Source organism: Acomys minous, assembly GCF_964271855.1.
Source record: "Acomys minous genome assembly, chromosome: 18".
Classification (NCBI taxonomy): domain Eukaryota; kingdom Metazoa; phylum Chordata; class Mammalia; order Rodentia; family Muridae; genus Acomys; species Acomys minous.
In genome coordinates this window covers 18,448,097-18,473,730 of record NC_140501.1, presented here as the reverse complement: position 1 = coordinate 18,473,730, position 25,634 = coordinate 18,448,097, and positions in this window count along the sequence as shown.

Here is a 25,634-nt window from a genome sequence, read left to right as displayed (position 1 = left end):
AAAGCTGAATCCCATGTGCGCAAAACAACAATCCAACATACAGGGGAAAAGGGAAATTTCTAACTCCAAACGAATAGAGCGTGGGAATGTCAGCCAGTCAACCTGCTACCTTTCTTCCTCTCTTCCCCATCCCTTACAAGGTCATATCCAAAGCGTGCTCACTCATCTGTCATGTTCCCTACCATGGGACACGTAGATGAGTGAGTAGATGCTAATATAGATACATCTTCCCTAAATCTTACCATTAGTCCAAAGTGGCCAAACCTCATACTGTACAGTGTCTTGATGCATTAACTGGCACAGTTACAGAGCTGAGCTGAGCTTATACACTGCAGAAGCTAAACTATGTTGGAGCTCCTGCTCTGCTGCTCAGGTTGAAGGTCTCGTCTCCCAGAAGGACAGTGATGCACTCCTAGAACACCCACAATGCTGTGCAATGGGCTGTGACAATGTGTGTCACAAGACCATCTCTGGGGAAAATCATGGCATACAAGTGGTGAAATGCGACCGTTAGTGTAGTCATCTGGACTCGTAATCCTGTGACCTCAGTTTCACTATCATTGTCCTGTACTGGTGTTTCTAAAGCCACCTTCTTGTAAAAAAAAAAAAAAAAAAAAGTTTAGATTACCCAACTACTGTCATCAACATTAGCAGGAAAATGCTCTGGAAATTAAAATTTATGGGCATTTGCATTCTAATGGACATATCGCTTTGACATTTTTCTTGGCTTATCTTATCCGTTTTCTGCATCCTCTTGCCTACCCTACGTCTATTCCCTACAGTTAGAAAGAAGGGGACAACAGTCTATAGCTAGTTTTTTCATCATGAAAGAGATTACAAGTTCCCTTCTTCCTTGGAGAGGCCTAAGCTGAGAACCATACTAACGGCCCTGGGCATTTTTCTTCAACACTGACTGTTAATTTGGTTTAATTTGCTGCTTTCTTGTGATTTAGTTGATCATATTTCTCCCTATATTTGTTTTGTTCCCTTGTTCCAAAACATTTTAAGGAGACTCTGTGAAGCCAGAAAATAGTCTAATCTCTTGGTCTGACTTATGTCTCTAGTTTCAACTGCAGTACATGTCCGGATCGCTGAATTCTAGGACTTTCCTTGGGACTACTGTACTATTTCTTCTCCCTGGAAGGACCCTCCCTCTACTTTTTGGCCAAGACAAGGCCCCACTCCTGACTGGGAAGAGTTCTGAGGGTAATAGCTGACGGAGGAAGGACAGTTAGTTTTTTTCAGAGATGCAGTCCCTTACAGCTTTGCCCATAGTCCAGAGCATCGTGTTGCACAGATGCACATGTAGGTGATGTGTAATGGTTTCCCCCGAGAGAAAACCATCCATCTTGGAGAGAAGTTCATAATTATGACATAAAATGTTCTAAAGGGAGGTGAAACATTTCATCCTGCAGAGATGCTCCCTGAACTCATGAAGTAAACAACTCAAATGCCTCAGGAAGTCTTTGAAATTGACTGGATACCCAGCGGCCCTCAATCTCCAAACAGTAAGGACTGCTAAGAGACACTTGGCAGAGCAATCCAGCCACCTGAAAGAGATCCATACCAGTTGACCTTCTAGAAGAGACTGAAGACAAGACCAGCTCCCTGAATGAAACAGAGATCACCCAAGCTGCCTGGAAGAAGCAGAGACCAGCTCAATGCTCTAGAAGTACAGATTAGCCAAGCTGCTTGGAAAGCTGAAAACTAGACTCTCCAATTTATTGAGCTTTTTTGTCTAGTGTGCTCTGGGTTTCCAGCTTTTGTGAACTCTCCCAGGCTAGAGTGGGCTTTTGGTGTTTCAGTTGTCCTTAGGTATTTCTACTCCTATAAGTGAGCTGTCACCCATAGTCCTGTAAGTAACTCCAGTGAAACTCATGAGTTAACCAAGTTGGAGTTTGGCAGTGTCCACACTTTGGTCTGTCATGGGCTCCTTATCTGAGGTGATAGATTCCCTAGGAATATTTTAGTGCAACAATGGCTATTACTGGTTGTACTCAGTGGGTTATCACAAGGCCAAGACATAGTATAATGAAGTTAGGAGGAAGGGGTCTGTCAAGACGTGGAAGGTGAAGAGCATCCATTCATTAAATTTACATATGAGTTTACCAAAAATACATATATGAAGACACATCTACATATGTTTCAAGGTGGGAGGTCATAGAGAAAGACAACTGATATTCAACCCTTACACTCATATTCACTTGCATTGGTGCAATACACACACACAAAATTATACAGTAAAAGATTCCACTCCGGTGTCCATATTCACTCACATGGGTTCTACACACACGTACTTACACACCCATGTGCACGTGTGTGAGCACACACACACACAATATAGAGAAGAATCCTGATCTAGTGTCCATGTTCATTCTCATGGGATCTACACACTCCCACCTCCATACAAGAATCATATAGAGAAAAATGAGACAAGATTAGATCAGGTCCCCGTGAGGTAATATTTCTGAGATGCTGGACATTTTCTAGTCCTTGGTCTTGCAGCTAAGGCAATGGATGTGCCCCTTTTGCCATGCAGACTAAGTAGCTGGTTGGTGTCTAGGTATATGAATTAATAGTTGGCAATTACAAAACAATTCCTTAGTTTAATTAATGACATATATTGAATTTTTAAATTATATTACTAAAGAAATATTACATCAGTACTGTACCAACTTTTTGAAGTTACAGTATTAAAATATACATTTTTTTTTACCTTGAAACACATACTGAACTAGGTGTTGGGGAGTTGTACATATCTGAAAACTTTTTAAAAATTTGGTAAGGAGGCACATGCCACAAAGCAAATGTGGAGCTCAAAAAAAAACTTGTAGGCAACAGTTTATACCTTCTAACATATGGGACCAAACACAGGCCATCCAGCTTAGTTGCAAGCATGTTTAGCCACCGCGCCATCTGGCTGATGCAAATCATGCATCAGGATACTTTAATCTGAACAAGGGCTTCACTAGCGTCTGTTGAAATTTATCACCATTTACTTTATCAGATATAAGAACTCTGCCATTTCAGGGGAAAATTCCATCTTTGAACCCGAATAAGCTTCTCTATCTTATTTAGAAGTCTTTTCAGGACCGTTATTCATTGACATTTAAAGTGTGGATATCATATCTAAGTAAATAATAAAGAACAAGTATCTTGGGTTCAGGGGTTTTTAGTCAACTTAAAAATTACAGAGGATATGCTATCAGGTAATATATTAAAAAAATTTTTGAGTGACATTGGAAGGGTGTCAGGAAAGCAGTAAATAGCAGAGCACAGTACACCATCCAGTCTGGGTGTACCCACTTCTCTCTCTTGCATCTGCGAGGCCTCTGCAACAGCGACCAGAGCCTATGATGTAGCATGGTATCTGGCCACCCCCGTCTTCTCTAAAGTGCATTCCCCAACACTGAACACAAAGTGTCACTGTGACTACACGCTAGCAGCCGAAAACCTGAGGAAACTTTGCCAAACTTCGAGGAGTTCATTTACTTGCAAGTGAGTGCTTTATCTGAAACTTTTAAGATTAATTATCTTTTATTTAAGTTGCATGAGATTTGAATGTTTAATTATATACCTTGGTCTTTCATGTACCGTGAGGTACTTAGGTTCTCGAAACTGCCACATTCTTCAGAAAAGCATTTCTCTATAGAAAATATGTTCCGTAAGACACAGCTAACTTTTAATGCATTTTCAACTATAAACGGGAAGATTTGGCTGTTTTCTTTTTCAATATACCAAGATTTAATTTTTTTCTTGTTTCTGTATGCCTACATTTCTCATGAGAACATCTATAAACAGCATCGCAGGAGACACGCACCTTCTTTTGACATATATACTACAGGTCTTTGGCTTGTTGTATACACTAAATGTTTTGGTAATTAATTTGTTGCTTTTAAATCATAAAAGCTCATTAAACATTATATATTTTTCATAGAAAAACTATGACTATGAGGTTCAGAACTCATATTTTTAAGATACTTAATTTTTTTTAAAAGCCATGTTGGATCAAAACTAGTACCTATCCTTTCTTCCAGTACCTCATTTATTTATATCAAGGAATTTTCATTTAAATCAGTCCCCATTTCTGATTATTTCTTGCCTCATCCTTACCATCTTTTAAATTTATTTTTCCCATGATTATATTTATCAGTTCTTACTGAGATTCTGGTTTGCAGCTATGACAGTATATTAGATTAATCTTCATGTGCTAATCAGCATGTTCCTTTGTAGGAAAAGTCCTAATTAATGTCTACTAATGTCTACTAAAACTCTCCTCTGTGTCTATTGTATTTTCCCTGGGAAATATATTTAACCTTGGTTTGTTTATTTTTCAATTTCTCAACTAGTGCAAAAGACACTGCAATAGTTACTTTAAAATAATGAATTTGTCTTAGAATAAACTGTTAGCCATTACAACTGTAGCCAAACTTTAAAAAATGTTATTTGTGATAAAATTGAAAGTGGGTAGACAATTTTAAGAAAGCCAGTCAGGAAAGCATCTCTTGATTTGTATGCATGGCTTAAAGATCTGGATTGACTTTTGGAGAAGCATGTCTGATGATTTTTACCTGTGTAAAATGTCAAGGAAATTATAGATACACAATAGCCACCGTCTTTTCTATTTTGAAGACAAGAATTCTAAGTGTGAGAAATATTATATGTGAACTCATTTTATACACCTTACCTATTTTAGGGTTCACTATGCACTTTATCTTACAATTTAAAAATAAAATATAAACTATTTGCTCTCATAATATACATAAATACACACACAACACACACACACACACAGAGAGAGAGAGAGAGAGAGAGAGAGAGAGAGAGAGAGAGAGAGAGGGAGAGGGAGAGGGAGAGGGAGAGAGCTTGAGAAATATCTATAAATGAAGCAATAGACACATAAAGAAACACTGTACTGCAGCAGAATTGACAGTGATATCAAGTGATATGGTCCCAAATGTAGAGAAATTGGCAATTAGTGTTCCAAACAGTGTAATGAAAGACATTATTAGGATGACACGTTAAATACACTCACTGTCGTAAAGTGTCCTGGCCTTTTTTTCCCATACAGCCCATCAGGAAGCACCTTGAATCCATCTCCAAAGAGCCCTGTCACACATCCCCTTGCATTTGTTTCTAATCCTTCCATGCCTTGTTCCCTCCTACATGACTTTTATAGCCTCACAGTTCTATTTTCTTATAAAACAGTAATAATTTAGTCTTTCTTTTTCTTCCATTTAAGGTACCAAAGCTAAGGTAATTATCAGTTGTATTTGGGTAGGTATACTGTAAGGATGATGAAAAATATTGACCCACACAGACTACATGAAGAGATGAATGTTACATCACACAAGCAAGAAGCTTCTTTGTGATTTCTTAAGCTCTCCAACTTCTCCTTAACACAGCAAGTTACAACTTTGACCAAGAGTACAGAAAATCTAAAAATGATGATATAATCCTATTAGCTCATCCTTCCAGATATACCATCTTTCCACACTGGACTACCACACATCTGAAGTTCCTATCTAGATGTATATTAATAATCTCCATCTCCTTTGCCCCTAATATTCAGGACAATATAAAGGTATTTCTGATATTCACTTATCAGCTTACTTCTACTCTCTATATAAACTATAAACTTATTTCCTCTCTAGTTCTACTCAGAGAATATTAACTTGCAATAATATCATCTAAATTCTTCATGTCCATTTTTCTGACCTTCATATCTTTTCAACATTCTCTCCCTTAATCCATAAAAATACTGCCAGCCAATTACCTTTCCAATCCTCTCTTTTAACAATCTCTTGTTTCCTTCAAATTTTTCTTAGATTATCTGGCTTTTTATTTTTTATTTTATTTTTAAAAATTATTTTTGTGCATATACATTTATATTATTATACATATATACAATAGATTACCTATGGCAAGGAGAACCATGACACAATCAAGAATTATATAAATGTTACATTCTCAGTGTTTTGGCTGTTTGTATTTGACAGCCTTGAAGAAGACATCTTTTCTATCTTGGTGCATCTAAATTTCTGAATGTAAATCAATCTCTATCACATATTGTCATTATGAACTTAGAACACCTATCTAGACCTAAAAACATCTTAACCCCCAAACAATTAAACTTTATTGTAAAACTAAGCTACCTGGTCTTCAACTCCCTCAGAGACTTAAGAAGGAGTAAACTTGATGATCTAAGTATGCTGGGAGTACAGGTTAGCTGCTTTCCAAATGAGAAGATGGCAGAGACAGTTTGCTACCTGAATAGTTACCCAAAACTCTCGTAATGTTGTAGAATCTTCTTCAGCTTTCTGGCCCAATATATCTGACAGACACATTTGTGAGGCAGGAACAATTGAGTAATTGCTTACCCTGTCTTGGCAGAGTTTGGCCGTCAACTCTGGCTGCATCCAAGCTTGCTCTCTGACTTTTTATATTAACCCAAATAGTTTACATAAGGTTTCAAGCTCCATTCTTTTCTTTTCTCATGAACTGGGTGTCTGCTTTCATGGCATATTCAGTTGTTTTATGAGCATCTTAATTATTCTATTGAGCAAGGCAACTTATAAAAGTAAGTATTTAGTTAGATTCTTGCCTACAGTTTAAAAGGGCCCATCCATGATCATTATGGTGGTGAGTGTAGCAGCAGGCAGGCATGGTGCTGGAGCAGTGACCAATAAGCTCACATATGACCCATATGTTGCAGGACGAGAGAGTGAGACTGAGTCCTACAAAATCTGTTGAAACCCCGAAGCCCAACTCCAGTGACACAACTACTCCAAAAAAGCCACACTCCCTAATATTTCCAAACAGTTCCACTAATTGGGATCCAAGGACTAGCACATTAGCTCATGATCCTATGGATCTCATGAGGGGACATTCTTATTCAAATCTCCTCACTGAGTATGATGAACCCAGTGGATAAATTGTCACTCTTTGTCATAAAGATCTTCTACCACAGCCAACTGCACACTCCTTCCTAAGTGATAAGATACCACAACAAGAAAAGACCATTGAGCTAGTTCCCCTGTATAAAAACTAATGCAAACAAGACGTATGGCTCCATAAAAGAACATGGTGATCATTTTAACTTCACAAGACTGATTTATTTCACATGAAGCAATGTGCCTGGCATCAAACCAGAATTCGTAAATTCAAATTTAGCCAAGATCAATAAGGTCCTATTTCTAGAAGTAAATGCAATGGTCAAAGTAATAATCTACTATTGTTTCTCCCAAATGTATCTGTGTTTCATTTTAAGGTATCCATATAATTCATTATACAAGAAAGTAGATTTTGAGAATGAATATTACTTGAGATAATATATATATTATCTCATTGAGATATATATATTGAGATTATATATATATATATATATATATATATATATATATATATATATGGTGCTTTAGACAAACAGGGCTATTTAGTTACCCTGGTTTGGTCAGTCTGAGTAGAGTCAAAGCATATAATCACTTTTTTGATTCTTCATAGTTTACAAATGCTCAGGCAAAGATTACTAGTGTTAAGGATTCTAAATGAAGCATATATGAGGTCACTTAAGAGTACTTAAGAGTAGCAACTGTGTTGTATCCTGATTTTACTAGCTAGGTCATATCACTTACTCTGTCTTTATTCTCTTGTCTGTAAATGGAATGCGTATAGCAAGAAGCCCACTGTGCCCTGGAAACTAAGACCAAAAGCTCTGAAAATAGTCCTTGCAACATGAGCAGAAGGAAAGAGAATTTAATGGAGGGGCCTGGGAAGAACATTAGAATATACAAGATGAGAAAGTGAAGGACATAAGAAGGGTGGGATTGGAAACTGGGGCCAACAAAAATATAGTATGTATGAAGTTTTCATAAGGGAATATGTTGCCTTGTATGTGAATTTTGAAAATAAATAAAAACAACAAATACAGTCCCTTGCACAGCACGTTAACTAAGAGCTCATCTCTAGGTGACAGACACCCTCCACCTGGCTTGAGGAGGTGGGAGAGTGAAGATCTCTCCAATGGCTGTGAACATTACTATTTCCACAACCGTGCCTTTACGACACCTGGGAGAACACTTCTATGACTTTCTACTTCTACATCTCATGAAATAGCAAAGAAGGAACTCTGAATTCCTAATAATACTAAAAAGAGGTTAGCTGAGAAGGAGTCCACATGCTGGAGAGACCTGCTCAAGCATTTCCTTTGATCTTTTGTCAAGGAAGAAAATGGACAAGATCTAATATCTATTATTGTTATGTTTATATTATAGCCCCAGAAACTGTTTTGAACAAAGAAAGAGCAACTGTAGGCCTGCAATATGGATGCTTGTGTGGATCCTGGGGAGACACTATGATACAGAGGTTCACAAAGGCAGGCAACCTTACCCACTGACCCTGCTGTCCTCCTGTGAATACCAACAGGCACACCTTTGCCTCCATGAATTCTTTGATTTCTCTCTTGCTAAGCAGTTAAGTGGGTACAGAAGAGAATTTCTTCTGCTTTTGGCTCCTTCCTGGACACAGTGAACTAGTGAACACAGTGAACTGGCAGCACTGCCAAGTCCTCTGTTCTCTTGGCTTCTCATGGGCTGACCTGCAGAGGTCAACCCCTAGCCTTCCAGGGGACTAGCTGGTCCCAGAGCAGGAAGAAAGCCTAGACTAGCAAAACAACTAGGCAAAAAAGACAAGACACTTGAAAACTCCACACCAGCCTGCAAGACTCCCAAAGACTTTTGCCTATGGGAGGCCAGGGTAATTTTTATTATCACGCTTGAGAGATACAGAGATAAACCCAAGAGAAACAGAATATAACCTTGTACAAGAAATACAAGAAAAACATGAGGACACCTAATACTGAGTGGCAGGACAGTAACTTGGAAAACAAAGGCTCCTAATGTTTGTGCACTGTTCATAAGCCATTTGCTATATCATATTAAGCTTATGAATTTTTACAAGCAAAATTACCATTGACTTTTGTCTTTTTGTGTATGGGTGTAAATGAGTTCAGTTTCTTCTCCTTTTAAAATAGCTATTGCATCCACAAAGGAAATAGAGCAGTAATTAGAGAGAAGATGGACTTTATCCATTCTAGGCCAAGTTTGGGGTTGTATTTGTTGGTGTGGTGTGCGGCATCACTAGATTTTTACTGGTTGCTGTTGAAGAAATTAAGATGCATACTGCACTGCAATTATTTGATTGTTTTACCTTTAAGTTATATTAGATTTGAATTTGATGATATTAAAGGACTATGTCAACTTAATATCAGTGAATGATCATACTCTTTTCATGACACCATAGAGCAAAGATAATGGATGGGCAGGAGCTCCCGGTTTCAGATGTGCCTCTCCATTTACCAATGGAAGATGAAGGTCCACAGAGCTAGATCATATCCAGTGTCAGACACAGGAGAAAAGTACAAAGCAAAGCCATTTCCCTATTCTATTTCCATAGCAGTGTGCTTTACTCAGTACAATGATAATGTTTGCTAAAAGGCACTCTTACATTTGAAATGGTATGATATCCAAAAGGCAGAAGCAGCGTGATGGTTACAGAGTGTGGGGAGAGCGGGGCGCACAGGTGACTGAGGAGTCTCAATTGGCAGAAATCGTGTCTCCACTAAGTAGATGACACAAGTCCTGTGTGCTGCACACTAGGGTGACTAGGTAAGGTACTGAGTGTCTAAGGAAGCTGGAGAAAAAGTATTTTGAATGTTTCTATCCTAGGGAAAATACAAATATCTGAGCAAATAGAAACACTGAACTTTTTGAAACATTATACAATCCATAGGACCCTATTAATAACATTAATTTATGCATCAACTAAAATCAGTTTAACTTCTTAAAACAGTGAAACAAACATTAAATGTTATATGAAAACACAGAAGTGTGTTACCTTCTTTATTTACTGCAGTAAAACTAACAAATTAGTGTGCTGGAGAATACACATCCGAAGAGGAAGGTGATCTGATGCACTAGGTGAGAAGGATGCTGTTTTCACCACCTCTCCCTCTCCTGCTCTATGGATACCCCAGGCCGACCTGCTGTGCCTGAAGTGTAAACATCCCCCAGACTCATTTCTCCCTCTCCCCTTTTCCATCAGATTGTCTACCATCCCTACAGGTGTCTGTTCCAATCAGAAGGAATTAATTTCAGTTATTTTTTAAAAATTTATTTCTATTTGTTTTTTATTTTTGCAAAATTATATTTCCACTATTCCTGTGTTTGGAAAATATGACTGTTCCTGGTTTTGATAGCTGACTGACTGCATTCAAAATGTGTCTAGAAGTTTAAGATCTTCCTGATATCTCCTATGTCTGTTGAGTTTCTGCCAGAGCAGAGTGCATCGCCTCACTCTGAAACTCATTTGGGAACAGAGAGCTGCTGATTGCCGCAAGGAATAAACTTGAAAGTAAGAGATCTGAGCTGAGAGCAGGGAGCTAGCCCTCAACTTCCCTCCTATATTGCTACATAAACTGAAACTTGGGATGCGTGAGGAAATGTGCAGATTTATTACGATGAAGAATTTGATTTCTAAGACTGTCGGCGTTGAGTGCTGGAAACCTACCCCCATCCCATGGGAAGTGATGAGAGTTCAAAGTGGAAATGATTAGGCCAACAGTGGTCATGACCAGGTGGGACGATGAAGGAAACAGTGGCCGGCATGGAAAGCAGGGGGAAAGGATGAAGTGGGGTCTTGTCACACCCGGGGAAGAATTCCTTGTGGACTTTTCTCAGTAGTAGTGTAAAAAAGAAGGAGAAGGTCCCAAGATATAATTCATTAGTGTCACAGTTTTGATGCAACAATAACTTAACATGCAACCAGCAGGACACAAAGGTTAAGTAACTTTCAAACATCGTAATTGCTAATTATTATTAATTTTTCCTTTTGAATATTCAGAAGCTGACAATATCCTGTTAAGTCTGTTAAAGCTTGCTGCTATCATATTGTACACTAACCAGAGCAATCATCTAATAATAAAATTTCAAACTTGTTGGCATTTTATTATAATATGATTAGATAATTAAAGTATACTCGAAAGGGAATGACTCTACCCTTGCCCTGGATATCTGCTTCCATAATGGATGCCAGGATGAAACATTTCTTACTATATTTATTATGACTTTTAATAAACTGTTCCCTGTGTACAAAGTCTGTGCTGGCACACTTGGTTGTGTGACTTAGAAAATAAAAGAAGTATATATTTAATTCTGAAAGATAGTAAGCTATATTAGCCCATTTTTTTCCTTTATAATATGCTTATTCCAACATGTGTCAAAGTAAGCAGGTAAACACATCAACATTTATTCTTTTATTCAAAGAAATGGCTATAATACAATTTTAGTGACAATATTACAAAATTTTAGCATAAAAGTGGGAGGGTGAAAGGCAGAAAGATAATGAACTTGCCATTGAAACTTGTTCACAGATACTGCTTTACTTGAAATACACTAGAGCATTGACTATTCCTCTAATCCTGCACATTTACCCACTTGCGCATTACACTGTAGGCAGAGATGGGCCTGATCCTCCCCAGGAGACAAAATGGGCCAATGAGAAGCTAGGCAGAATTGTGCAGCCCAGACAACAAGCAACAGTTCATAATGTCCTCCAGGGACTGTCTTCCTTCACTGGAGCCTTGCTGTCAATAACACGTGGGTCATGTCTAAATACAAAACATGTTTCCCTAGATTTGTGTTAGAGCTTAAAGAATGAAACTGTATTTTAAAAATTAGACTTAGAGACCATGTATGTGTTTAAAAGTGTGATGTGTAGAGGGTTCTATTGAAGGATATTGTGTCTTTGACTACTGTGTTAACGTGTTTCATCTCTGTTAGTTATATTCCAATGACTTGAATGACTCTAAAGCTCATAGAAGAAACATACTTTATAGAAGGTATAAGTATATCATTAAAATAACAAGCACATAGAAGCTGTACGTAAAGTCTCTAAATCTGGGTAGAATTCCTGCAAGGTGCTCAAGAGAGCCACCATTATGTATCACACAGCAGTGCAACTTTTGTCTCTTGATTTATGGGAAAACGAGGAAAGAAAAGCTTGGATGCGTGTTGTCAATGCATAGCCTACAAGTCACCTGTTGTAAATTTACTTTGTAATGGTGTAATTAGCTGCCACATGGCCAGACTTGCTAAATGTGCTTCCTTCTGTTGGAAGCTTGACAAGTGAATGCCACAGAATATCAATACCAATCTTTTACAGCCCCTTGCCAGAGGAGCCTCGGGATATGTTGAGCTGGCGAGGTAACTGCATTAGAGAATTGAGTTTGTTCCTTTTTAGAAGACAAATACACTATCTTTGAAGCCACTTACACAGAGAAAAATCATCTTTAAATAGTAGTGCAAAACATCAAGCAGAACTTGCTTATATTAGGAGTACCCTAGTATTGAAAAATATAAGGAAACTTAAGACCCAGAAAATAAATGGTATCCAAGAGCAGCAAACCCCTGTCAGGTGCCGGGCTTAGAGAAAAAGTGTGTGGGGTGGTGCAGTGTAACAGTCAATGCAGAGCGTTGCCATACACAATGACAGTGGTAAGATAAAGGCAGATGTGTTTGTAGTTTTCTGAACTGAGTAAAGGTCTTAGCTGGGTAAGGATGTGCCTAGAGTTTGAGAAGTTTAAGAGTTTGTGAAGCTGAGGCAAGAGTTAAGGCTGAAAGAGTCCTTAACACACACACTCACACACACACACACACACACACACACACACACACACACACACACGTGCCTATGTGCAGCACACACAAGGGAAACAAATACAATAACAGCTTGTTAGTAACACTAAGAACTCAAGTTTAAATTTTTTTGAGAAGAAAATTGGCTAATATGGAAAATCTATTTCACTTGCTCATTTTAGGTGAAAAACATGAAAGCTTGCCCATACATTAATATATAACATTTTTATTGGGATGGAGAGATGGCTCAACATTTAAAAGTAACTGTAGCTCTTGCAGAGGGGCCAGGCTTGGTTTCCAGCATCAACATGGAAGCTCACAACTGATCCTAACTCCAGTTCCAAGGGATCTGTCACCCTTCTCCGACATCCCTTGCACCAAGCACACACACAGTGCACATGCATAAATGCAGGCAAAACTCTCATACATGTAAATAAAATAAATCAATCTAAAAACGATTTTAAAGATTTTTTCACCCTATCATGAAATAGTGTATTTATGTATTAAAATTTAAAATGTATTTGTGTGTGTGTGTGTGTGTGTGTGTGTGTGTGTGTGTGTGTGTGTGAGTGAGACAGACAGAGAGAGAGAGAGAGAGAGAGAGAGAGAGAGAGAGAGAGAGAGAGAGAGAGAGAGAGAGAGGAGAGAATATCTAGGGTTTCGTGCAGGCTAGGAAAGTGCTCTACCACTGACCAGTAGCTGAGGTAGAGCAACAAAAATAATAAACAATTATAACAAAAAGTAAGAATATCTGAGCATAAAATTGAACAGATTCAGCCAAAAGAAAACCATGCATTTATCTTCAGACTTGATGGCCATGAGGTGAATCTTAAGCTGTAATGTCTACTAGTGGCTATTTGAAAGCTTTGAGTGTCTCGTTCCCTTTCTGGCTTTTCATTTTTACTTTCAGGTTCTTCAGAACTTGTTGATTTGCAGCTTTAAAGCCACATAGAGAGCAGGAGTCCCCGGTGATGTACCGCAGATGGTACTGGGATATTCCTGGAGCTGTGGCATCCACAGTTTAGCTGTCATCACCATCACCTATGTGATAGCTCCAGCTTGGCATTCAACTATGATAGCGATGACAGTTCTGCTACCTCAGAAGTGACAAAAATGGCCTATTGGAAACATTTCTCCTCCTAAAACACAGGTTTTAGGTTTAGGGGTATGTTTCTTTTTAAATTTTTTTACTAGTATATTGTGTGCGCCTGTGCGCCTGTGCTTGTGCTTGGAGATGAGTCACTTCAAGTGTCTTATTCGGTTTCTTCTCCACATCACTTAAGAGACCTCTCTCCCTATGTCTGAAGCTCATGGCCTAGACAGATTGGCTGAACCCCAAGCCCCAGAGATCCTCTCCATCTCCTCAGTGCTGAAATTTCAGGTGCTAACCTCAATGCCTGGACTCTTGCACAGATGCCAGATACTGAAACTCTGGTTCTCGTGTTTGTTTAGTAAATATTTTACTACTAAGCTGCCCCAAGCCCTTAAAAATAATTAGTAAAACACAAGTAGGTAGACTGTAGTGATGGCTCAGTAATTAAGAATACCTACAGCTCTTACAAAAGACTTTGGTTCTCTTCCCAACACCTACATGTCAGCTCATAACTTCTTATAAGTGCTCTTCCAGAGGATCCAGTGTCCTCTACTGGATCCTGTTTGCACATGATGCACACAAACATATTAAGATAAATATGCATACATATAAATTAAGTAAATCAATCCTTCAAAAACTATAACCAGGTTGTTGCTTTTATGAATGCAGTTACATAAAAACTATATTGGTATTTTAAACTATATTCATATATATATATATATATACAATTTTACATTCTGAGTGGTTAAATGGGTTTTATCATCTGTTTAGGATCTTGGGTTCTTTAACACATAGAGAAAAGAAAAAAGAAAAAAAGCAGGTACAGATATCAAGCTCACCATTTAACTGCTAAGCAAAGAAGTAATACATTTTCATTTCCAGTGGATAGAGGAGAGTTATCAGCTGGTCGATCAAGACGGATGCTGGGATGTGTACCTTCTGGCTTGACAATGGTGTCTCAAGCAACAACTGAACACTTAGAGAATAGGAAGAATGACTCTCTGATAGCCCCGTAGACATTTCTATGAAACACCCAAAATGTAACTTTTATTCTTTGTTATTTAAAATTAAATTGCGAAAGCTGTTAATTAATATTTAATAATCAAAGTGTAACAGAATCAGGAAAACAATTATCCCTAATAGAAACCTAATCTTCAAAGAGCTTAGCATCTAAAGTAGTAATTCTCAACCTGTGCGGTGTGACCCTTTTGGGGGTCGAATGACCCTTTCACAGGGGTTGCATATCAGATATCAGGCATAACAGATGTTTACATTATGATTCATAGCAGCCGCACAATTACAGCTATGAAGTAGCAACAAAACGATTTTATGGTTGAGAGTCATCACAGCATGAACAACTGTATTAAAGAGCTGCATCATTAGGAAAGTTGAGAACCACTGATCTAAAGGAAGGTGGCATATGCATATGTGTCATAGACATGTCTCTCAAAGCAGCACAGAAGAGTGGAAAGAGAAACTGTAACATTGCTGACCAGTTTACTAACTCACTTTGATTGGATTTGAATTGGCTCTAGGACTTTGAGATAACAAAAGCTAATTTCTGTCAAATAATTTGTTCTTTATCTACAAATTGGTCTACAAATAATATACAAAACCAAAAGTGCCTAGCAATTGTCCAATAAGTATCCATATTTTGTGGGTCAATAGTACCTTAGTAGCATTTTAAATGGTGCTAGACTTAAGCAAATGAGATAATTTTTCTCATTCTTACACTGACTAAAGTTTGTCAGATGGTTCTGAGACACTCAGTGGTTTCATATCAGTAAATTGGAAGAGAAATCTTTAAAAAACCAGGACATTCAAATCTGTATTTTTCAGCTCCTATTATATAGTTGTCTCTTGTTCACATTAGATGTTTGTTGGAATAAATTTGAGTAATATTTATGGAATCTTTCTTGAACTGGTAAGATGTAGTAAGTGCGGTACCATAGGGATGTGTAGGAGATTCTAGCTCAACATCTTTTTAATGTGTTGGAGGAAGATGCAGATCTCAAAATATAGTAATAAAAATTTAAAATGATACTAGCTTGGGAAAAGAATCAAACACCAGGGACATCAGAAATATAATCCAAAGTAGTTAGAACTGTCTACATAAAAAGAACTTGGCCTTCAAAAATGTAAATGATTACATTAAAAAAAATGGGTTCTTCCCAGGAAAGGGAATAAAAGAATTCTGAAGTCCAAGGGTGATAATAATTTACAAATTAGATCTGTGTTTAATTTGACATAGCTGTAAATAGAGCCAGGCCTGTTTTGGCCTGTAGTTGGAAAGCTTTGTATAATAAATTGGCAAGCAAATTAGGCAGGTTTCTTTGTGGGATGAAGATTTTCTAAATTGAATTATTCGAATTTTAATCGACCCTTATTTCTAAATAGGGGTTAAATACAAATCTGAAAAAGAAACCAGCATATGAACATGGGTAGAAGTAATTAATAAAAGATTACTATAGCATATATCTATTATTCAATTCCTAGTGTACTTTGCTGGTGCATTGCCCTAAGTGTTTAAGATTCACCTTCCTACTGAAGACTCTCCCTGTTTTATCAATGATGAGACATCCAAAAGATTTCCCAGGATATTTTTAGCCAGTCTAACCTGCCAATCTCAAATTGCCTGCTAAATTCCACACTTGGTGAAGAACAAAGGAAATAAAATTTCTTTGTTACTAAGAACATGAGAAAATCTTTTCTTTAACAAACCCTCATATGTACTGCATAAGAAGAAGCTTACTGTACAGGGGGCTTATTGGTACAAGATGAGATCCACCTGCCTTAGACAGAGGACTCCCACCCCATGCTGACACACACTACTAAGATATGATTTAAGTGTGTCCACTCCATTCTGCCTCCTTCTCATCTCAAGTGTGAAGTTTTCTCTTTTACCTTGCCACAGCTGACAGAAGAGAAAAGATCATAAGCTACATGCCCCAATACCAAGCCAACACTCTTGTTCATCTGCCTGTTGGTTCATGCCGAAGCGGGTTCTTCTCTTGAAAGATGCATTGCCCTGCATTAAAAGAGGCTGATGTTATGGTGAATGGGAACTAATGATTGAATAATGAAAATTATTCATAGATCCGCAGGGCATCGATGGTCCCAAGAAAAATTGCTTATTTTCTAGACTGTATGGCAACGAGGCATCTGGTCCCCTCCTATAAAGTCTACATTGTGATGTTGCCCAAATTATATTTCCACAAAACAAATCCACTGTCACAAAATAATTTCTTTGCCTAAAATTGGGCAATAACTGACTCCCAAGGAAGGAAGAATTAGTCTTTTCCAGGGAAGAGCCCCTTGATAGGTTATCCAATTTCAAATGGTCAGCCATAAATACATACACATATACATAACATTAAATGTATTTGTATATACATGCCTATGTGTAAAAATCTCAAAGAATAAAATTTAAATACATATAAAAAATAAATATATATTTCACATATACTTATATGTATATATTTCATATATATATATATATATATATATATATATATATATATATATATATGAAAAGTCATGAACTTAAGATTATTAGGGAGGATCACATAGAGGGACCTGAAGGGAAATGAAGACATAAAAATGAAATACAAAACTTATGTATGAAATTCTAAAAGTTTTAAATAAAAACTATCAAAGAAGAGTAGATTGCTATTGCTCTTGGGTGGACATCAAGTTCTTTAAAGTGGAATTCAGGCCCCTGTCCTTCAGACTGTAGTATCATTAGACCTACATTTTCTTTACTATTGTCACTCATCTTTCTCCAAAATGCTGCACCCTCTTTCCTGGGTTTAGTGATACCTATCTTTGTCCCTTAATTTGTTCAGAGTAACTCCCACTTGGCAAAGCATCTTTCTAAGAGTCTCCTTCCTCCCTGGGCCATTTCTCATTGACTCCTTTGACATCTTCCCATTTTCCATTATAGCATTTCCTACAGAATTCACCTGTGCATTTTTGAACATACAATGCCTACCTTCCTGACAAGTCTGTAAGATTCAGTATTGGGTAGAGTGGAAATTATGTAAATATTATCCATACATGAAATTCCCCAAAATGTTAAAAATAAAACAAATGTTAAAATATGAGAGTGATGATGCTTATGATGTTCCATAAATAATCACTTGCTAAACTTGATACCTCCTTCCCTTCATTGAGAATCAATCCATTCCTTACCTAGATGATAGATTTTGTTTCACAGATATCTTTTATATCACCTGCTTTTAAAAACTCTACTCCTATCACGAGATGGTTTGACTACAACCATCCTTCTCTTTGTCTCACAGAACAGTGTCGCATATAACATTACTGCTCTGACTTCCTTATACTTTGCTTCTTTACCACATCCCAGTGTTTGCCCCATTACCCTTTGATGGTATGCAAAACCTTTTGCCACTTGGGATTCTCCCAGCCTTTTCAACTTCACCCTGCCCAGGCTTCCATTGGCCACTTTGTTTTGTTTTTAAAGCAAATTTTATTTTATTAATATATTTTATTAATGTATTCATATTACATCTCAATTGTTATCCCATTCCTTGTATCCTCCCATTCCTCCCTCCCTCCCATTTTCCCCTTACTCCCTTCCCCTTATGACTGTGACTGAGGGGGACTTCTTCTCCCTGTATATGCTCATAGGGTATCAAGTCTTTTCTTGGTAGCCTGCTATCCTTCCTTTGAGAGCCAGCAGGTCTCCCCATCCAGGGGACGTGGTCAAATTCGGGGAACCAGAGTTCATATGAAAGTCAAACCCCACTCTCCACTCAACTGTGAAGAATGTCCCTGGCCACTTTGATGTTGGGTTTTTCTTGAAGATTTTTCTGTTGTGCAGTTTGTTTGCCATATCACATTCTATAGCCTTTATAATGTCCTTCACTCTCACTTTTCATTCATTAGCTCTTAGTTCAAACTAGATTTATTCTATAAAAGAATTTCTCTCATGACAAGGGTAAATCTTCAATATATGCACTTATAATTGCATGTAGTAGTATTGTTTACAGGATTTAGCACCGATAATTGACATTTGATTTTTCCAATTATTCTTTTTAAGTTTTTTATTAATTAAATGTCATTTATTTTACATATACATTTATATTATTATATGAATATACAATAAACTACCTATAGCAAGAAAAACCGTGACACAATCAGGAATTACATAAATGTTACATTCTTAGTGTTTTGCCTATTTGTATTTGACAGCCTTGAAGAAAACATCTTTCTTGGTGCATCTAAAATTCTGAATGTAAATCAGTCTCCATCACATATTGTCATTATCAACTTAAAACATCTATCCAGACCTAATATCTGTTTTACTGAAAAAATACATAAGCTCTCTGAGCGTGCAGATTGAGTTTGCTTGTGATTTATCCTGACATTGTGATCTTACTTCAGTATGTGCTAAAAATGCTCATTAAATGAAATAAGGAAGAGAAAATAGGAAGGAAGGAGGGGGAGCAGGGAGAGGGAGGTACTTTATTATGTTTTCTGTTTAGTACAGAGGACAAGGTCTTGGATATAGAAAGTTCATGAAAAAAATTTAATGCAATGACCATAGTACTATAATGAATTATGAAGATTGGAATTAGAAATTTTGTGCCATTCCACACATATTGCTGAATACCATGAGCTGTCCATCTTAGAAGAGTTCTGGTTTAGCCAACTGCTCTAGTATTAGTGAATGCCATCTCAGTGCAAAAGCTGAAGTACTTCCTCCCTTCTCTTACTTCTGACACAATACTCAATACATAAATTAACCACTGAGAATTCATGTCAACTTTTCACAGTGAGTCCACTGTGTAGAAAATGGAGAAGACAGAGCAAGAGTTTAATGTCCTATCAAGATTCAGAACCACTGTCACTAGAAAAAACACACATTGATAAGGAAGGTGTCTGGTGTCTGTGCAGGTCAGTGGGAAGATGCACTGACTATTCACAGAACTGGACACACATCACCAAGTTCTGGTTGTGACTCAGAGTGCCATGACCTTCTTTTGACCTCTGACTACCACTCAAATCTGAAAACGTCATTCTGCTCTATGGGTCTCCTACAGAAGAGGCAGTTAAATCTATGAAAGCTAACACACTGTGGAGTGGGAGGCATAGAAGGTTCACAGTGCATTTGGAAGTCTGAGAAAGTAGACAGCAGGCCCTTCAGGAACCAAAATTCATAATGTGTGTCTACTGTTCTTGAATTGCTTCTTTGGCTATTCACCATAGCTGCCTGAGCAGGGACACTGGCAAGGACCATACTCCGTTTTTACTATGTGACTTTCCCAAGATCATAGATCTGTGCACCTTTGCTCACTGCTTCCTGAACCTTTTGTGTTGTCATTCACAGAACTTACTTTTTTTTTTTTTTTTTTTTTTTACCACATCCTAATCCTTGTGCTGTTCCAGAAGAATACTTGACCTCTCCTCCTGTGTCTACTGGGGCCCAAAACATAGTTGCCCTGCTCTAGGCTAAACCGATAAAATCAGTCTGGACCTTCTTCATTTGTAATATCTTCCAGCTTTCCACCAGTCTGGTTTGAGTATTTTTGGGTTCCTCCTTAAGTTCTGGCCTGAGGAATATTGGTTCTTGAATATTATTTGCCAAGAGAGACACAAAGCAGTCTTCCTTCCTCCACACCAAAGAATGTGTCCTACCCCCTGCCTTCTGGTTTTTTTACCATGTGATAAGTTGTGATTCTGTTCCTCCCTGGGGTGCCTGGATGTTACCAGGCACCAATTTTATATGGAGGAAGCACAGCACTTACATTTCCATGGAAAATCTGGATGCTGCCAGACTCTGGGATGAGAGGAATGGAACATGAAGTGGTCTTGTGCTATGGGATTTCCCATCTGGATGGGAATGTGGGAGAAGAAAATCCTCTCTGCTGTAAAGTGTCGCTGCTCTTTGGTAAGCTTACATGAGAAAAAGACCTTCTCTGTAATACAGTAGTGTCACAGCTCTTCTCGCTGGGCAGCTGGCACCAGGCAAGGCAACCACTGAGTCATGTAGCACAGAGAGAGCCCGAACTGACTCAGGTGAATAGGGTGGCTACTTTGGGAACACTGTGGGCAAGCAGCACAGAAGGTGATGGCAGATCACACCCACAACGAATGGAAGCTTGCTGACTCGGTAAGTTCTGGAGGAAGGTACTAAGGTGGCCAGGGCTGCCTGGCTGCAGTGGTCAAAATGACCAACAGGCAAGTTCAGTGATGAATTCTTTGGTAGAACAGGGAGCCCTTCTTTCCCAAGTGTTATGTCTTGATAGAAACAGCCAGTCCCAGAAAATCTTTGGTGAAATTGATGGTGTATGCTTATTCCATGTGAACTGTGACTTTATAAACCCTGGGCAGTGGGAGGAGTCTTTGGACGTTAGTATCTCCTGTTGGTTGGTACTGGCATGCTGGTGATGCCCTATTTTCATCCACTATGTGACTGACTGCCAGTGACCACCTGGTTGGGAGTTAGGTGTAGAGGTAAACACAGAAAACAGGGAGGACCTGTCCTATTCCCAAGGGTCTCGGGTTGAGATTTTAAATCTCAAGTTTAAGATTTCCAGGGTTTGAACATGTCCCACCTCAGCAGTCCCATGCCAATTCCCAGATGGGACAGTCCACAGACTCCACAATACTTCAGACCTCTGGGAAGTATAACAGCTTCACATCATCCTGCTCTTGATATTTGAAAAGTTTTCTAAAACACATGGATGCAGGGTGTAACATACCCCAGGAAGATTCAGGTGATGGGACTCACATAGATAACCTATTTGACTCACTTTCAAATAAACATGTGCTGCCCTTTCCTTTTTAGGAACTTTGTCTGAGCACCACCATGTCTAAAATCAGTGTATGTCTGTGTGTGTGGGGGGGGGGGAGGGAGAATAGCTTTTGTTAAAGAATATTGTCTATGGCATAGTAATAGCTGAAAATAAGATGGATAGAATGGTTAGATATGAAGGCTTCTTTGACCAAGTTCATAAGCCCGGATATCAGAGTAGAGACAGCTTGTGGCGTCCTCTTTTTTGTTCAATGGATGAGTATGGCTTGGGTGTTTGTAGTATCCAAGGTATCAAAAAAAGACTATGGTTATCTCAAGATACAGTTAGTAACAAAGCCTTCAAATACGTTTATATCACTAGCAAGTCCATGCCAGCTTTTGTCAGGACTCTTTGTCCCCAGGCATCTTACAACCTGGCTGTTGGCTTTTCAGCAAGTAGGTAGAACAGCAGAGGACAGATGGTAAGCCACACTACCTTTTATCACCTCATTTCAAGTGAGACACTCCCACCCTCTTTTCCTCTCCTCTTGTCCTTTAGGCTAACTCCTTCCTAAAACTGTACTCTCTAGAAGGAAAGCCCAAAGGCCAGATTTGGGGGGAGGGAAGTCAAGAGATACTTCCATAAAATGGCCAAATACATCTTCTCTTGTCCAATTAGGCTAGTTCTCATGGGTCAAACCCTTACCATGACATTCTGCCTCTGAGATTGGTTTTCTAAGAAGCTCTCCTTTCAGGTACATGGTCTCCTATGGTCCTATAGCCCTGGCTCAATCAAATTTCTTCAATCTGATATAGAAAATCAAGCAAGCAAGCAAACAAACAAAACCCCATTTTTTTCGTGTAATGATTTAAGCTGTTAATTATTTTTCTCTATTAGTCACTGAAAGACTGCCACTTTTTGAAGGAGAAGGTAATCTATAATCCATGCCCTTCCTTTCTTCCTTCCTTCCTTCCTTCCTTCCTTCTTTCCTTCCTTCCTTCTCACCATCTGCTCCCTCTTATTCTGGCTTGTATCATCATCTTTTACTAAAATTATTCTCCTCAGGTCACAATGTCATGCCAAATCTTGCAGCCCTTTCTTAGTAACCAAGCCTCCGAGGATCCCTGGGGACCATAGCTGCTTTCCCTGATCCTTGCTGGCATGATCAGCACAGATTTTACAATAATTAGTTAGATCTGATGCTCACATTGTAAATGAAAGCATGTCACCAAACCTCATTCTTCTTGGCTTGTCTTTCCAGCCCTCCGACCTCTCTTGCTCTGTAGTTTCTGGGTTACATCTTTTTAGCTCTCCTAATACAGGTGTTGCCCAAGCAGTCACTGTTGGTCTTTGCCATTTCCTTGTCTACTATTTCATGATGTCACACATCTGAGTGTTTTCAGATCTGACCTCTACTCTGCATCACTGGCACACATTCTAATGGCCTCAATATTTTCCCCAGGACACTCCTCAAATTCAAATATCTTCAAAACTTATTCTATTGTCTTTCCAACAAGCTTGCTCTTCTTATATTTCTTTCTTCCTCAAAAACTTTATTGGGTGGTTTTGAACAAAGTTCACTATTATACGATTCTAAAAATATAGGAAGAGATTTCTGCATCACATATTAAAAATCAAGGAATGGCCCATCCTCTCAGAAACACACGCGCATGCATGCACACGCACGCACATGCACACACACACACATACACACACACACTCACATAAATATCACAGTTACTCACAGTCATATATAAACTCACATACACACATTCATACACACACTAATGCACATACTCATGCAAGACTTAGCATATACTCATACATACACTCAAACACTAACACATTTATGCACTCAGATACACATAGTCATACAGTCATACTCACAAATTTACAGACTAATGCACATTCACATCCATTCACACACACACACAAAACCACATAACATGTACCCACACTCACAAATACATTCAATGGCAACACCCAATAGCAAGTGAAATTTGTTTTTATTTTTGTTTGTTTTTTTTCAAGACCAAGTTTCTCTGTGTAGCACTGGGTGTCCTGAAACTCACTCTGTAGGCCAGGCTAGCCTCACTGTCAGAGAGATCCACCTGTCTCTGCCTCCCAAGTGCTGGTGTAAAAAGAGTGCAATTAATTTTTTAAGTAGAGAAAAAAAAACATAAAATGCAAGCAAGTTTAAATTCGTTTTCAGTGTTGCTATAATGAGCACAAACTGAGAGGCAAGTGATGAAATAAGCAGGTGCTGACATGGAATAGAGGAGGCCTATAAGGAAAATAGGCAATACATGTTACAACAGTAAAAGAAGCATTTTACATTTTATTATTTTTTTCAGTCAAAACAAAGAGGCTGACTTGGAAGCAGTTGACAAAACCAATGATTTCCTTGCAATGACATTCAGTGTTCTAAAGCAAAGGTCCCTGTGACTTTCCACCTCCTCCGGGTGAGAATAAAAGTAATTGTGACAGGTTCACCATATCTTGTCAGCAAATACCTGTGGGTGGTTTCCGCTTCTTTTCTCCAGCATCACACAGTGCTTTCAATTATTTTGGAGGCTATGAGGCTCTGCAATATGACTCTCTAATTGGACATGACTAAACTTCACCCTAATTTTCAAAACAAAAACATGGTTACCAAGGCCAACATGAATTATTATAGTTTGGATGCCAGTGGTGACTGTGACAGAAAAAGAAATTCCCTTAGTTGAACGTGTGTATCAAACTTCTAAGCAGCTCAAAGCTCTTGTTCAAATAAAAAGACACTAAATAATCTGAGTAGAGTTTAGTCATTCCTGGAGCTGAAATCTTGAAGTGGCAGAGCCTGGCATATGAAGTGGGAGAGGACTCTTTATCGTGGGGTCTTATGAGATGGACTTTGCAGCAGGAGGAAAATGGATGGTCTCAATATAGAAGGCGCTGGGGCTTCTTTGACTTCTGTGCTGGGAAAGCTGCTGCATCCACATTTTCTACTCCTTTTCTTCAGCATAATGCAAGGCAGAGGGTCAAGGGACACACTTGTAGCCTCTAATGGCCAGATAATGGACCACAATAAAAGTTATGTGTCCCCAGCTGGAGGTGAAGACATATGATGGTTGACAAGATCCATTATCTTACTATTAGAACTCAGAATGAAAGGATACAATTATTAAATCAAAGGGAAATGTATTTTAACCCACTCAAGAAAGATGTTGCTTGTGTAGTATGCATTTCCTTACCTTTATATTTAAACAGTAATATCAATTATAGCTGTAGTTAGTGTTTATATTGAACACTACAATACCATAATTGGCTTCATGGAGAGTACAGTCTGTAGAATAAAACTCCTGTTTCAAAAGCTGGAATCATATTTGTTTGGAGGAAATTCCTCCATGTCTCTATGTTTAGATATATCAAATGACGGTAGTTACAGGGACATGAAACCACTCACTGTGGCACATATGGTGTCTGAGGCAACTAGGAATGGTTTTTTGCGTTGTTGCTACAATGTCACCATTGCTGACATGCACCCATAGTGTGTTAAATTTCTGATTAGCGTACGTCAATGAATAAAGTAGGTGAAGTATGGATAAGAATTAAAGCAGAGTCGATGGCCAACCTCTGACAAGACAGGGTAAGCAAGTCCTCAAGAGTTCCTGCCTCACAAATAGGTCTGTCAGATGTATTGGGCCAGAAGGCTGAAGAGGATGCTCCAATGTTTGAGGGAGTTTTGGGTGACTATTCAGGTAACTGTCTCTGCCATCTTCTCATTTGGAAAGCTATTAACCTGCACTTCAGGTATACTCAGGTAATCAATTTTATTCCTTAAGTCTCTGATGGGGTTGAAGACCAGATGGTTTAGTTTTACAATTACACTTAGTTGTTTCAGGATTAAGATGTTTTTAGGTCTAGATAGACGTTTTACGTTGATAAAGACAAGATATGATAGATATTGATTTGCATTCAGAATTTTATATGCACCGAGATAGGAAAGATGTTTTCTTCAAGGTTGTCAAATACAAATAGCCAAAACACTAAGAAGGTAACCTTTATATAATTCCTGATTGTGTCATGGTTCCTCTTGCTATAGGTAGC